Genomic DNA, 11,871 nt, shown 5'->3' on the forward strand with positions numbered 1-11,871 from the left:
AATACCAATTTAGGTCAACCAATTACCAAGCAATGTTTAATTTTGTTTAGTCTGTGGTGTAAAAAGATTGTATTAGCAATTAAAGAAAAAACACTTAAGCAAAACATGCTCAGGTCAAAGTGTCTGAATATTTTTTGATCCCAAATTTTACTGGTAGTCCACTGTATGAAGATTTTTTGGGTATGTCACAGTTTACTTTATTTTGCTATCCTCACTACATTTATGAACTATAATGCACTGCACCCACTAGTAAAAAATAAAAATAAAAAATTATATCTGGTGGTGTCTGAATAATTTTTGGTTTGACTGTATATCAGACTGTATATCTTTTGGTTTTATATAATATTGTGTATTATAATATTGTTTATTATATGTATTATTGTAATATTGTGTATTATAATATTGTGTATTATTTTTCCAATTTAAAATAACTTTTCTATTTGAATATATTTTAAAATGCAATTTATTTCTTTGTTGGCAAAGCTGGATTTTCAGCATCATTACTCCAGTCTTCAGTGTCACATGATCCTTCAGAAATCATTCTAATATGCTGTTTGCTGCTCAAAAACCACTTATTAATACCAATGCTGAAAATAGCTATGTAAAAAAAATTCAGGATTCTTTCATAAATAGAAAGTTCAAAATCTATCTGCTAGTAATAATAAATAATTATTATATATATGTATGTATGTATGTATGTATGTATATATGTATGTGTGAGTGTTTATGTGTGTATGCATTCTCTCTCTCTCTCTCTCTATATATACAGTGGGTACGGAAAGTATTCAGACCCCCTTAAATTTTTCACTCTTTGTTATATTGCATCATACCACACACGAAAAAGAGAGCAAAATTACTGCTGTACTGAATATCATCAGACTATAAAGACAGTCAAGGTGTGTCAAAGTGATATAGTAAATGCTTGTACATGTATGACTTCCTTCTCCCCACCCCCCACTAACACACACTGTCCTCCGGTGCTGTTCAGTCCAGAGCAGAGCGGTGTGTGCTTGTGGCATCATCACAGGAGAGCAGAGCAGAGCGGAGCCGATGACATAACTTAAGCCTGCTTTACTCTGCACCCGGAATCAGCACACAGCTGCAATTCCCTGTATTTCAGATTACGCTACGTCATCATTTTAAACTCCCTCTCTTACACACGCATGCACACATAAGTGCAGACAAACATACGACATGCACACGAGTATTGCAGTGACATCACTGCATTTCTGCCATTCCTCCAAACACATGTGGGCAAACATATGAACAATGACATCATGGTTTTTACCACTGGCCTGGTTTTCACACAGAAAAAAAAACTGCTTACAACCACAAGGAAGTCAGAATGTTCCATCATTACTACACACAGAAACCGCAGAGCAGTCGAAAGAAACACAAAGCCAAAACCAGGGGAACTGCCAAAGACAGTAACAAACATTGAAAGATAGAAATAGATTTTGTTTCTGAGTGGTGAAATATATATATATTTATGTATAAATTCTTCATTTTTCTTTATTTAAATATAAATTCTTTTTTTATTGTTTATTTATTGTAGAACAAAGCCAGCATACATAGCTTACAATAACTATATACAAGCCTGGGTTTGCATTAAAGAAAATTAAAAAAAAACTCAGGTGACCAACTATTTATCTTTCAGTATATTTTAGTCTATCTAGTTATTATATAAGAAAGTTTCTCAATAAATTCTGACCATGCCTTAATTGTTCTAGGTTTAGCTCTGTTAAAGGGGTCATATGATGCTGCTAAAAAGAACATTATTTTGTGTATTTGGTGTAATGAAACGTGTTTATGCGGTTTAAAGTAAAAAAAAAAACATTATTTTCCACATACTGTACATTATTGTTTCTCCTCTATGCCCCGCCTTTCTGAAACGCGTCGATTTTTACAAAACTAATCGGTTTTATAAAGAATATCTCTTTGGTTTTGAGACTTTAGTGTTTGCAACTTTACAGATCTTCTTTATGCACCAAGAGCTTGTAACACTCCAAAGAAAAAGGAAAAATTGAAATCGCATCATATGACCCCTTTAATTCTTGCTGTTGAACGCTCTAACAGTGCAATATTTTTTAGTTCTATAAGCCACATTTTGATGGGAATGTGGGTTCATACCAAATTTTAAAAATTACCTTCTTGGCTGCAGTTACTGCGGTGTGAAATATTCTACGTTGGTAAACGTTCAAATTAAGATCATAATCATCATTCAGCAAACAAATATTGGGATGTTTAGGAATAAACCTATCACAAAGTTCTGAGACCATTAGAAAAACCTTATCCCAAAATTTACTGATAAGTGGACAGTTAAAGAACATGTGCATATAGGTCCCCACAGTATTTGAATTACACAATGTACATAAAGGAGTAGGCAAGCGCTTCATTCTGTGTAACACATACGGGGTTGCATAGGCCTTGTGAATCAGTTTAAAGTGTATAAGTTGATGGGCAGGATTCTTGGACATAGCAGGAATACTTTCCCATATCCAGTCCTAGTTAGGTTTATAGGGGGCCAGTTCCTTTTCCCATATTGTAGTGATGGGAAGTGCACCGGGGCCATGGTTAAGCAGTTTGTTATAAATAAATGAGACTGCTCCACGTGTCTGAGAAAAATTAACACAGTCCATCAGTGGATGAGCATCCAAGTTACAGTTTCACGGTACTCCATATGCACGCATTGCACTTATCAACCTTAAATACAGAAAGTAGGAATGTCCAGGTAGATTGTAACATTCTTTCAAATCCTGAAAGGACCTTAGGCCCTGATTATTAAAAATATTTTAAGACATTGAGAAATAGAGGTAGAAATGTTAGACAAATACAATAAAATATCACCAGCAAAAAGATAAATGTGCTGTTTAAAGTTTTCTATAGTAATAGGGGAAATGATATGATCCTGAATTGCTTGTGCCAGAGGCTCTAACGAGAGGGCAAACAGCAATGGTGACAATGGGCAGCCCTGTCTAAACTGACCAAAGATACGTCCACTCAACCCGATCAAAGGCTTTCTCTGCGTCTAGCGAGAGAATAGCATGTTGATCGTCAGTCGGATTGGGCGTGTCATAATATTCAAAAGACGTCGGACATTATCCATAGCACAGCGTCCCTTAAAATATAAATTCTTTAATATTTTTTTTACTTTTACAGCATGAAACATTACAATATTACCCAAAATATTGCACATATAAGATAAAAATGTATAAGACTCTCTCTTTTTTATAAATTTTACATCAACAGTATTTAACATTTTGCATTTTATTTAATAATAATAATAATAATCATCATCATCATTTTAGTTTTTTATTTTTATTTTTGCAGCATAAAACATTGTAATATTACCCAAAATAATGCACATATAAGATATTAATAAAAATGTAAAATATCCCATCTTTTCATTCATTTTACATCAACATAAATTTGCAATTAATAATAATATTAATAATAATAATAAACAAGAAATATTTTTGTTTCATTTTTTTTTCCTTTTACAGCCTTAAACACTGCAATATTACCTAAAATAATGCACTAACAAAATACTAATAAAAACCAAATGGTTGCATTCCAGTAAACAAACATGCATTATTCACACTATTGGATTAAATTATGATAAAAGGGTTTCGCAGCTATAAATCTCTCGCAGATCTCTTCCTGTTTTAGCTTTCCAAGCAATCATCTCTCTTACATGACAGATACAACATGTGTGAGCTGTGAGGCTGTGAGACACCGTGGAAGAATTTGCCCAGCAGTTCTCCACGGTGAAGAAGCAGACAGAGGCCATCAAACACATTCTGCCTCGGTGTGGGTCAGGTCCTGCTCCTGCACCCCCGAGTCAGCAGACCCCGTCTGCTCGTCGCCGGGGACAGCCCCTTGCGAGGACTGCGGAGACCCCGCAACAGCCTGGGCCGTCAGTCAAGCCTGACCAACGGCCCACCACTCGCAGGAAGGTGGCACCGCCAGCTCGTTATCAGGGCACCAGGAACTCTCACAAGGCTTCAAAGCGTTCCTGAGATGGGCAACCCAGGGAGGAGGGACCATCTGGCCAGCCTGGATCCACTTCCATTGGGGGGACGGGAAGTGGATTCAGCTCCACCACGGCTGTCTGCCACCTGGCCGATAGCCACCACCTGGTCAATAAAAGAGCAATTTCCTTCTTCTCTGGGTCACACACACAGCGTTTTTGGCCCTCCCATTTGCGATGGCCAGATGCTGAAACCATGCATCAGAACCTGTTTGGACACAGACACTCTGTCTCCTCACGTTCAGATGCAAATGGTCTATCACTCAGCCCACACGACGCATGCTGGCGAACTCATGTTCCCTCATCAGTCGGTGGCACATGTGACAGACCCTGCGGACAAGGCGCGGTGTGTTTTACAGGACGTTTCACCTCCTACCACAGCGCCTTCCACTCCGCTCAGCCACAGGAACCCTGCCCGAGGTACGTCGAATCTGGTTCCTTTGAGACCATTGGCAGGGTATCTGGATGCTTGGTTAAGCCTCTCCAATCCCTTCCGATGGCTCCTCGGAACCATTCGGCTTGGCTATGCGATCCAGTTCGCCAGGGGCCCACCCAAATTCAGGGGCATTCTGTTTACCTCAGTACGAGGTGAGAATGCGGCTGTTCTTCAGGTGGAGGTTGCAACCCATCTCGAGAAGGGTGCAATCGAGCCTGTCCCCCTGGCCGAAATGAAGAAGGGGTTTTACAGCCCGTACTTCATTGTACCCAAGAAGGGCGGGGGGCTCAGACCAATCCTGGATTTGAGGACTCTGAACCGGGCCCTCCACAAGCTTCTGTTCAGAATGTTAACCCTCAAGCACATATTAACATGTGTCAGAGATCAGGTTTGGTTTGTGGCAATAGACCTGAAGGATGCGTACTTTCATGTCTCAATCCTACCAAGGCACAGGCTGTTTCTTTGGTTTGCCTTCAAAGGACGGGCATATCAGTACAAAGTTCTTCCCTTCGGGCTGTCCCTGTCTCCTCGTGTCTTTACGAAGATCGCGGAGGCTGCCCTTGCCCCTCTCAGGGAAGTGGGCATTCACATTCTCAATTACCTCGACGACTGGCTGATCCTAGCTCACTCGCGAAAATTGGTTTGCGCACACAGGGACATGGTCCTTGACCACCTAGCCTGATTGGGACTTCGGGTCAACTGGGAAAAGAACAAACTCTCCCCTGTGCAAAATATTTTTTTCTCTGTGTAGAATTGGACTCGGTTACGATGACTGCACGCCTCTCTTAGGATCATGCTTAGTCGGTGCTGAAATGCTTGAGGGCTCTCAAGCAGAGAACAGCGGTCCCTCTCAAAAACTTTCAGAGGCTCCTGGGGCATATGGCGTCCTCAGCTGCGGTCACGCCGCTGGGACTGATGCATATGAGACAGCTTCAGCACTGGCTTCGTACCAGAGTCCCGAGATGGGCATGGCGTCACGGCTCACACCGTGTGAACACCACACCGTTGTGTCGCCGTACCTTCAGTCCTTGGGAGGACATCTCTTTTCTACAGGCAGGAGTGCCCTTAGAATAGGTGTCCAGACGCATTGTTGTTACAACAGATGCTTCCAAGACAGGCTGGGGCGCGATGTGCAACGGGCATGCAGCATCAGGGGTCTGGACAGGCCCTCGGCTGCATTGGCATATAAATTGCCTGGAGTTGTTGACAATGCTTTTGGCCTTGAGGAGGTTTCGACCCTTGATCCAAGGCAAGCACATGTTGGTCCGGACGGACAACACAGCGACGGTTGCATACATCAACCACCAGGGTGGTGTTCGCTCCCATCGCATGTCACAGCTCGCCCGCCATATCTTACTTTGGAGCCAGCACAGACTCAGGTCTCTGCATGCCACTCATATCCCGGGCGACCTAAATCGTGTAGCGGATCTCCTCTCGCGACAGGTCTTGCTCAGGGCCGAGTGGAGGCTTCACCCCCAAACGGTTCAGCTCATTTGGAGTCGGTTCGGCCAGGCACAGGTGGACCTGTTTGCTTCATCGGAATCAACCCGTTGCCGGCTCCCCTCGGCACGGATGCACTGGCTCACAGCTGGCCCAGGGGCCTACTCAAGTATACATTTCCCACAGTGAGCCTCATTGCACAGACAACGTGCAAAGTCAGGGAAGACAGAGAACAGCTCCTGCTTGTGGCCCCTTATTGGCCCAACAGGACCTGGTTCTCGGAGCTCGTGCTCATGGCATAAGTTCCTCCCTGGCGAATTCCCCTGAGGAAGGACCTCCTTTCTCAGGTGAAGGGCACAATTTGGCATCTGCGCCTGGATCTCTGGAACCTTCATGTTTGGTCCCTGGATGCGACCAGGAGGAACTCAGAGACCTTTCACCAGCAGTAATGAATACCATTACTCAGGCCAGAGCCCCCTCAACGAGGTGGCTGTACGACCTGAAGTGGGGCGTTTTCGTGAATTGGTCCCCAGGGGAAGGACCCTCGGAGATGTGGCATCGGATCTGTGCTCTCCTTCCTCCAAGGAGGCCTGGACATGCACCTGTCTGCTTCTACACTTTAGGTGGCCATGATTGCGGCTAACCACGACACCGTGTGAGGCAGATCGGTGGGGAAGCACGATCTGGTTATTAGGTTCCTCAGAGGTGCCCGAAGGTTGAACCCTCCGAGGCCACGTCTCATTCCCTCTTGGGATCTCACTGTGGTCTTGTAGGCCTTACAGAGAGATCTGTTTGAGCCTCTTCAGTCAGTTGAGTTCAGTGCCCTCTCTATGAAGACGGCCCTCCTGACTGTGCTCACTTCTGTCAAGAGGGTGGGGGATCTCCAAGCCCTCTCCATTAACAAATCATGCCTGGAGTTCGGGCTGGCAGACTCTCACGTTGTCCTGAGACCTCGGCCTGGATATGTGTCCAAGGTTCCCACCACTCCTTTCAGGGACCAGGTGGTAACATTTCAAGCTATCCCCTTCCAAGAAGGGGACCCCGACCTGTCTCTGTTGTGCCCAGTGCGAGCCCTACGCACATACCTAGATCACACTCAGAGTTTCAGACGTTCTGAACAGCTCTTTATCTGCTTTGGAGGACAGCAGAAGGGGAATGCTGTCTCCAGACAAAGGATCTCCCACTGGATTGTGGATGACCAGGGGCATGGCTGCATCAGCAGCCCTGGCGAACGGGGCCTCTCTAGCAGATATCTGTAGAGCTGCAGGTTGGGCTACACTTAATATAGATATATACATTTTATAATCTACGAATGGAACCAGTTTCTGCTAGAGTTATGAACGTCAGTTCTTTGACTCAGGAGACTGGCAGGGTGTAGAGCTTGCTACCAGCGTTACTCCCCCCAAGGTAATTATGCGCTTATTCAGTCCAGCTCAGGTTCCTTTCATGAACTCTGGACAACCCTTCCATCACATTAGCACTTTTTCTTAGAAGTTCGATGGAGGAACTTGCTATTAGAACTCATTACGAGGTAGGTTCCCTCGAGTGAACTCTTGTATTGGGTTAGTGCTCCACATGTAGTGGCTCCTCTTGAGGCCCCATGTGCGTATTCTCCACTGTATTGCCCCTCAGGCTCAGTGCCTCTGTAAGTCCATAGGTGGAGCTTCACATGTTACCTCCCCATCGGGTAGGATGTGATCTCTATAGTGCCTTTTTCCCTAGGGGGAATAGTCACTGTCCCAACGTTACTACCAAGACTTTTCAGCTGTTATATTATGGTGAGTATTCCTATGGGAAAAGGCTCCGGCTGAGGGGACCTCTGCTTCTATGGCGGCTCTCCCGGATGTTGGAGAGTGAGGTCTTAAGTCTTGGGCATTAGAAGGTTACGAAGAGGAGAGGTGCATTTGGTTGACACGTTGGCTTGTCAACATCTGCGACCCCATGGACTCGTGACACAGTTCGGCAGTTGTGGCATTTAGTATAGGGACCCCTAGTGTCGTACACTCAACACAACGTCGGAGTGAACGACAGAAAGGGAACCTCTCAGTTACGAATGGTAACCCTCGTTCCCTGGTGGAGGGAACGGAGACGTTGTGTCCTTCATGCCACAACTCCAAATTGCCTCTGAGTGGGTTGAGACGCTTCTCGACTCCTCAGAACAGAACGAGTGAGCAGATGCCACGGTGGCCTATTTATACCCAGATGTCCGAGGTGTTGGCAGCTATGCAAATCCTGCACACCCAATTTCATTGGCCTTTTCTCAAAGATGTCAGAGGTGTTTGGGCTCCCAAGAGCGACCCCTAGTGCCATACACTCGACACAATGTCTCCGTTACCTCCATCAGTGAACGAGGGTTACCATACGTAACTGAGATGGTTTTAGCACTATGGAGATACATTGGAAGATCCGAAGCTTGCATCGTTTATATGGGGTTTTTGCTTGAAAAATGTAAAAATGATGTTCCTGGGGTCCTTGTAACTGATTCCAGGTATCCTGAAAGGATGGGCAATGGAATTTATTTTATTCTATTTCCTAAACCCAAACAAAATGGAGCAAAATGTCCCTAAGCATTCACCCCAATCCCAATGAAGACAAAAACGTTCATTTTCTGGTTGTCATACTCCCATTAAGTTTACAATTTTCATCTGCTCAGGCAGAACGTTAATATCATCTTGTGCTTCAGCAAGGTATCTCTGGCTAAAACTAGCTAACGTTTAAAACTAGCTAACGTTAAAGTTAGTGAGTCCATGCTAATGTACAAACCTAAATGGCGGACTTTTCTTGCGACTTGGACAGTGTAGGGCAAAAACACATAAACGAAGGTTTACATTTCACTGTCTCTTCATATTAAACTGGTTAAATGTAAATTAATTTAATCGTACCCTGCGATACATGAACAGTGTTGATCCGGGATGTTGTCATCCGCGATCGTGACGAACGTAACATGAGACTTCTCCCGCTTGCATTGTGATCTGGAAACTCTCGCTTCTAAATTAATGCCCACAATATTTATTTTAAAATCTTTTATATATCCCTCCATGGCATATTTAAGTACCACTTGAATGGTGGTCCTTCTGTGTCCAAAATTTATCAAAAAGATATAGGGACAAGGTTTTCACACTGACAGCTGTCATTGTAAGACAGTTAGCAACTGTTTGTCTGAGTTCGCAACAGAAACTAAGGGGGGCGGGGCTTACCAATAGGTCAATTGTGCTGCGCAGAAAACAGTATATGGGGCCTTTAATAGTTTTGATGTACTCTGCTTGACTGAAACCTGGCTAAAACCAAATGATTATATTGGTCTAAATGAGTCTACTCCACCAAGCTACTGTTATAAGCATGAGCCCCGTCAGACTGGTCGTGGCGGCGGTGTTGCATATATAGTGATATTCTCAATGTTACTCAGAAGACAGGATACAGGTTTAACAAATTTGAAATACTAATGCTTAATATTACACTGTCAGATATGCAAAAGAAATATATCGTATCTCTTGCTCTGGCTACTATGTATAGACCACACAAATCACAGCTGAAAATTAAGGTAAATGTTATCAGGGCGGCTCATTCAAACTAACTGCATTCAAAGTGTCATGATATTAAGTTGTGATACTCTAATTTTAATCTTTCTCAAACATTCAGTCTTTGTTTGGCAGATAATAAAATGAGCAAAAGATACACAATAGGCGTGCACTGAAGGAGGGATCTGAGCAAGAAATTAATAGGTCTGTTCTGCAGGGATGCATTAAATTGCTAAAAAGTGACAGTAAAGACTTTTACGTTGTTACGAAAAACTATTTCAAATAAATGCTGTTCTTTTGGACTTTCTGTTCTTAAAATACCCTGAAAAAATGATTGCAGCATAACTGTTTTCAACATTGAAAATAATGAAAAATTAGCAAATTAGCATATTAGAATGATTTCTAAAGGATCACGTGACACTGGTGACTGAGTATCGAGAGTAAGAGTATTACTTAGTATTATAAAAAAAATGAATTGTTTTATTACGTCTTAAATTGATTTTTCCGTACATTTCTGCCATATGTACATTAACTGACAGTCACCACTGATAAGCTACCACTAAATATTGTAGAAACTTAATTTGCTGTAAAGTTGCTTTGCAATGATTTGTATCGTGAAAAGCGCTGTACAAATAAACTTGAATTGAATTGAATTTAAGAGCATTGGAAACTCTGACACGCTACATCACTCACAAGAGCAGCTCATGCTGACATTGACAAGGAGAGATAGTGAACTGATTACAAAACAATGAGGGGAAAAACAGATGCACGCAGCTCCCTCTACATTCAGAGAAATCTCTGATCGTCTGGAGCAATCTTCAAAAGGATGGAAGCAATTCACAGAAGGATTGTATCAATTTTCCACAGGTGAAAGGGAGAGCTTTTTACTATTCACAGCGTGACAGCTCATGGACCCCTGGGAAAAGCAGTCACACCTGCATGGAGAAAGGAGAAAAAAGGGAGAGAGAGCGCGTAAAATACAGGAATAAGCACCTAAACGAGGCATAGAGTTTTTTAGAGGTGGAAAACAAATGGACCAAAGCAGTATAGACACACAGAGGATTACAAACACACTCAGACACACTGGGATTACAGAGAATCACACATGCCTCCAAAAACACACGTCACAGGATTACGCCAGCACTCTCTGCTACATCCATCATGGTTTTCTAGGCAAAGCTGAGGGCATCAGCAACAACAATGACATCATGCCACGACCTAATGCGATCTTTCCACTTCCGCTGCAGTCTGTGATGCAACTGCATGTGCGATGCGCAAATTACACACGGATCACACAGACTGAGCGACGCTTCAGAGACTGCGATTCGGAGAAATGCAACTGCCGGTTTTATTTATTTTTATAATCTGTAACACACTAGCTCAACTAAAAGGAACAGTTCTGCCTAAAACGAAATGAAATCTTTATAACAGTTTATAGTGACTATGGCGTGTCAAGCTTAAAAAAGGACATGAATTAAAAAGCACACACACTAGCAAAAAGTATAATATGACTAGTTCACTATATTCTGAATATAGCCTAACACTTAAACCATTATTCACTTTTTTTGTCCCTCACACAAAGCTGTCGTACATCTTCATGATCAAATACATTGGCCACATTTATGGTGCTTTTACAATTAATGGTGCTTTTTGGTTTTTGACTAGTGTTATTAGTATTATTTATGTATTTAATGTTTTTAATTATGTATTTAATTTATGTATTTAATGTAATTATGTAATTTGAAAACATTTACATAACCTGCACACTACTCAAACTTGCAACATTACAAAATTGTATTACAAACATTTGGAGTTACAAAACATGCAACGTATCAGCAAACTAAAAAAAATCTCATTAAGAGCAATATGAGCAACAATAATAATAATTCAAAATATACATGATCAACAAAAACATAAATAAATCTACATTACAAAATGCTGTAGTAGTAAATCTTTACATCAGTAATTAAAAACATAACAGCATACAACATGTGTAAAGAAAATACAATATTTTTAAGATGATAAACATCATACAAAATTTATTAGCACATTGTAGACATGCACATCCAAAAAATAATTAAGTAATATTTATATTTTAATACAATATTTAATCTTATTTTGAACTAGCTTTTATTTTTATATTTTCTGTTGCTTTCCTTATAATTTTAGTTTTAATAATTTTGAGATGCACTTGTCATTTTGTATATTTATATTTAGCCTTAATTTATTATTATTTTAGTTTTAGTAATTTTAGACATTCAATTTTTTATTTTTATTTATTTTTTATTTTATTTGTTTTTAATTTTTAAACTTTATTTATTTTTTATTCTCCAGAAGCTGGGCCCTATTTTTTGAACACATAGCTGAGGATAATTTAGAGACAGTTTGACACAGGCCTTTGGTTTATTTAAAGGGCCAATTTACACACTTAGTGGGGGGGGGGGGGG

Source organism: Sinocyclocheilus rhinocerous, unplaced genomic scaffold (genome assembly GCF_001515625.1).
Source record: "Sinocyclocheilus rhinocerous isolate Xijiao unplaced genomic scaffold, SAMN03320098_v1.1 scaffold153, whole genome shotgun sequence".
Classification (NCBI taxonomy): Eukaryota; Metazoa; Chordata; class Actinopteri; order Cypriniformes; family Cyprinidae; genus Sinocyclocheilus; species Sinocyclocheilus rhinocerous.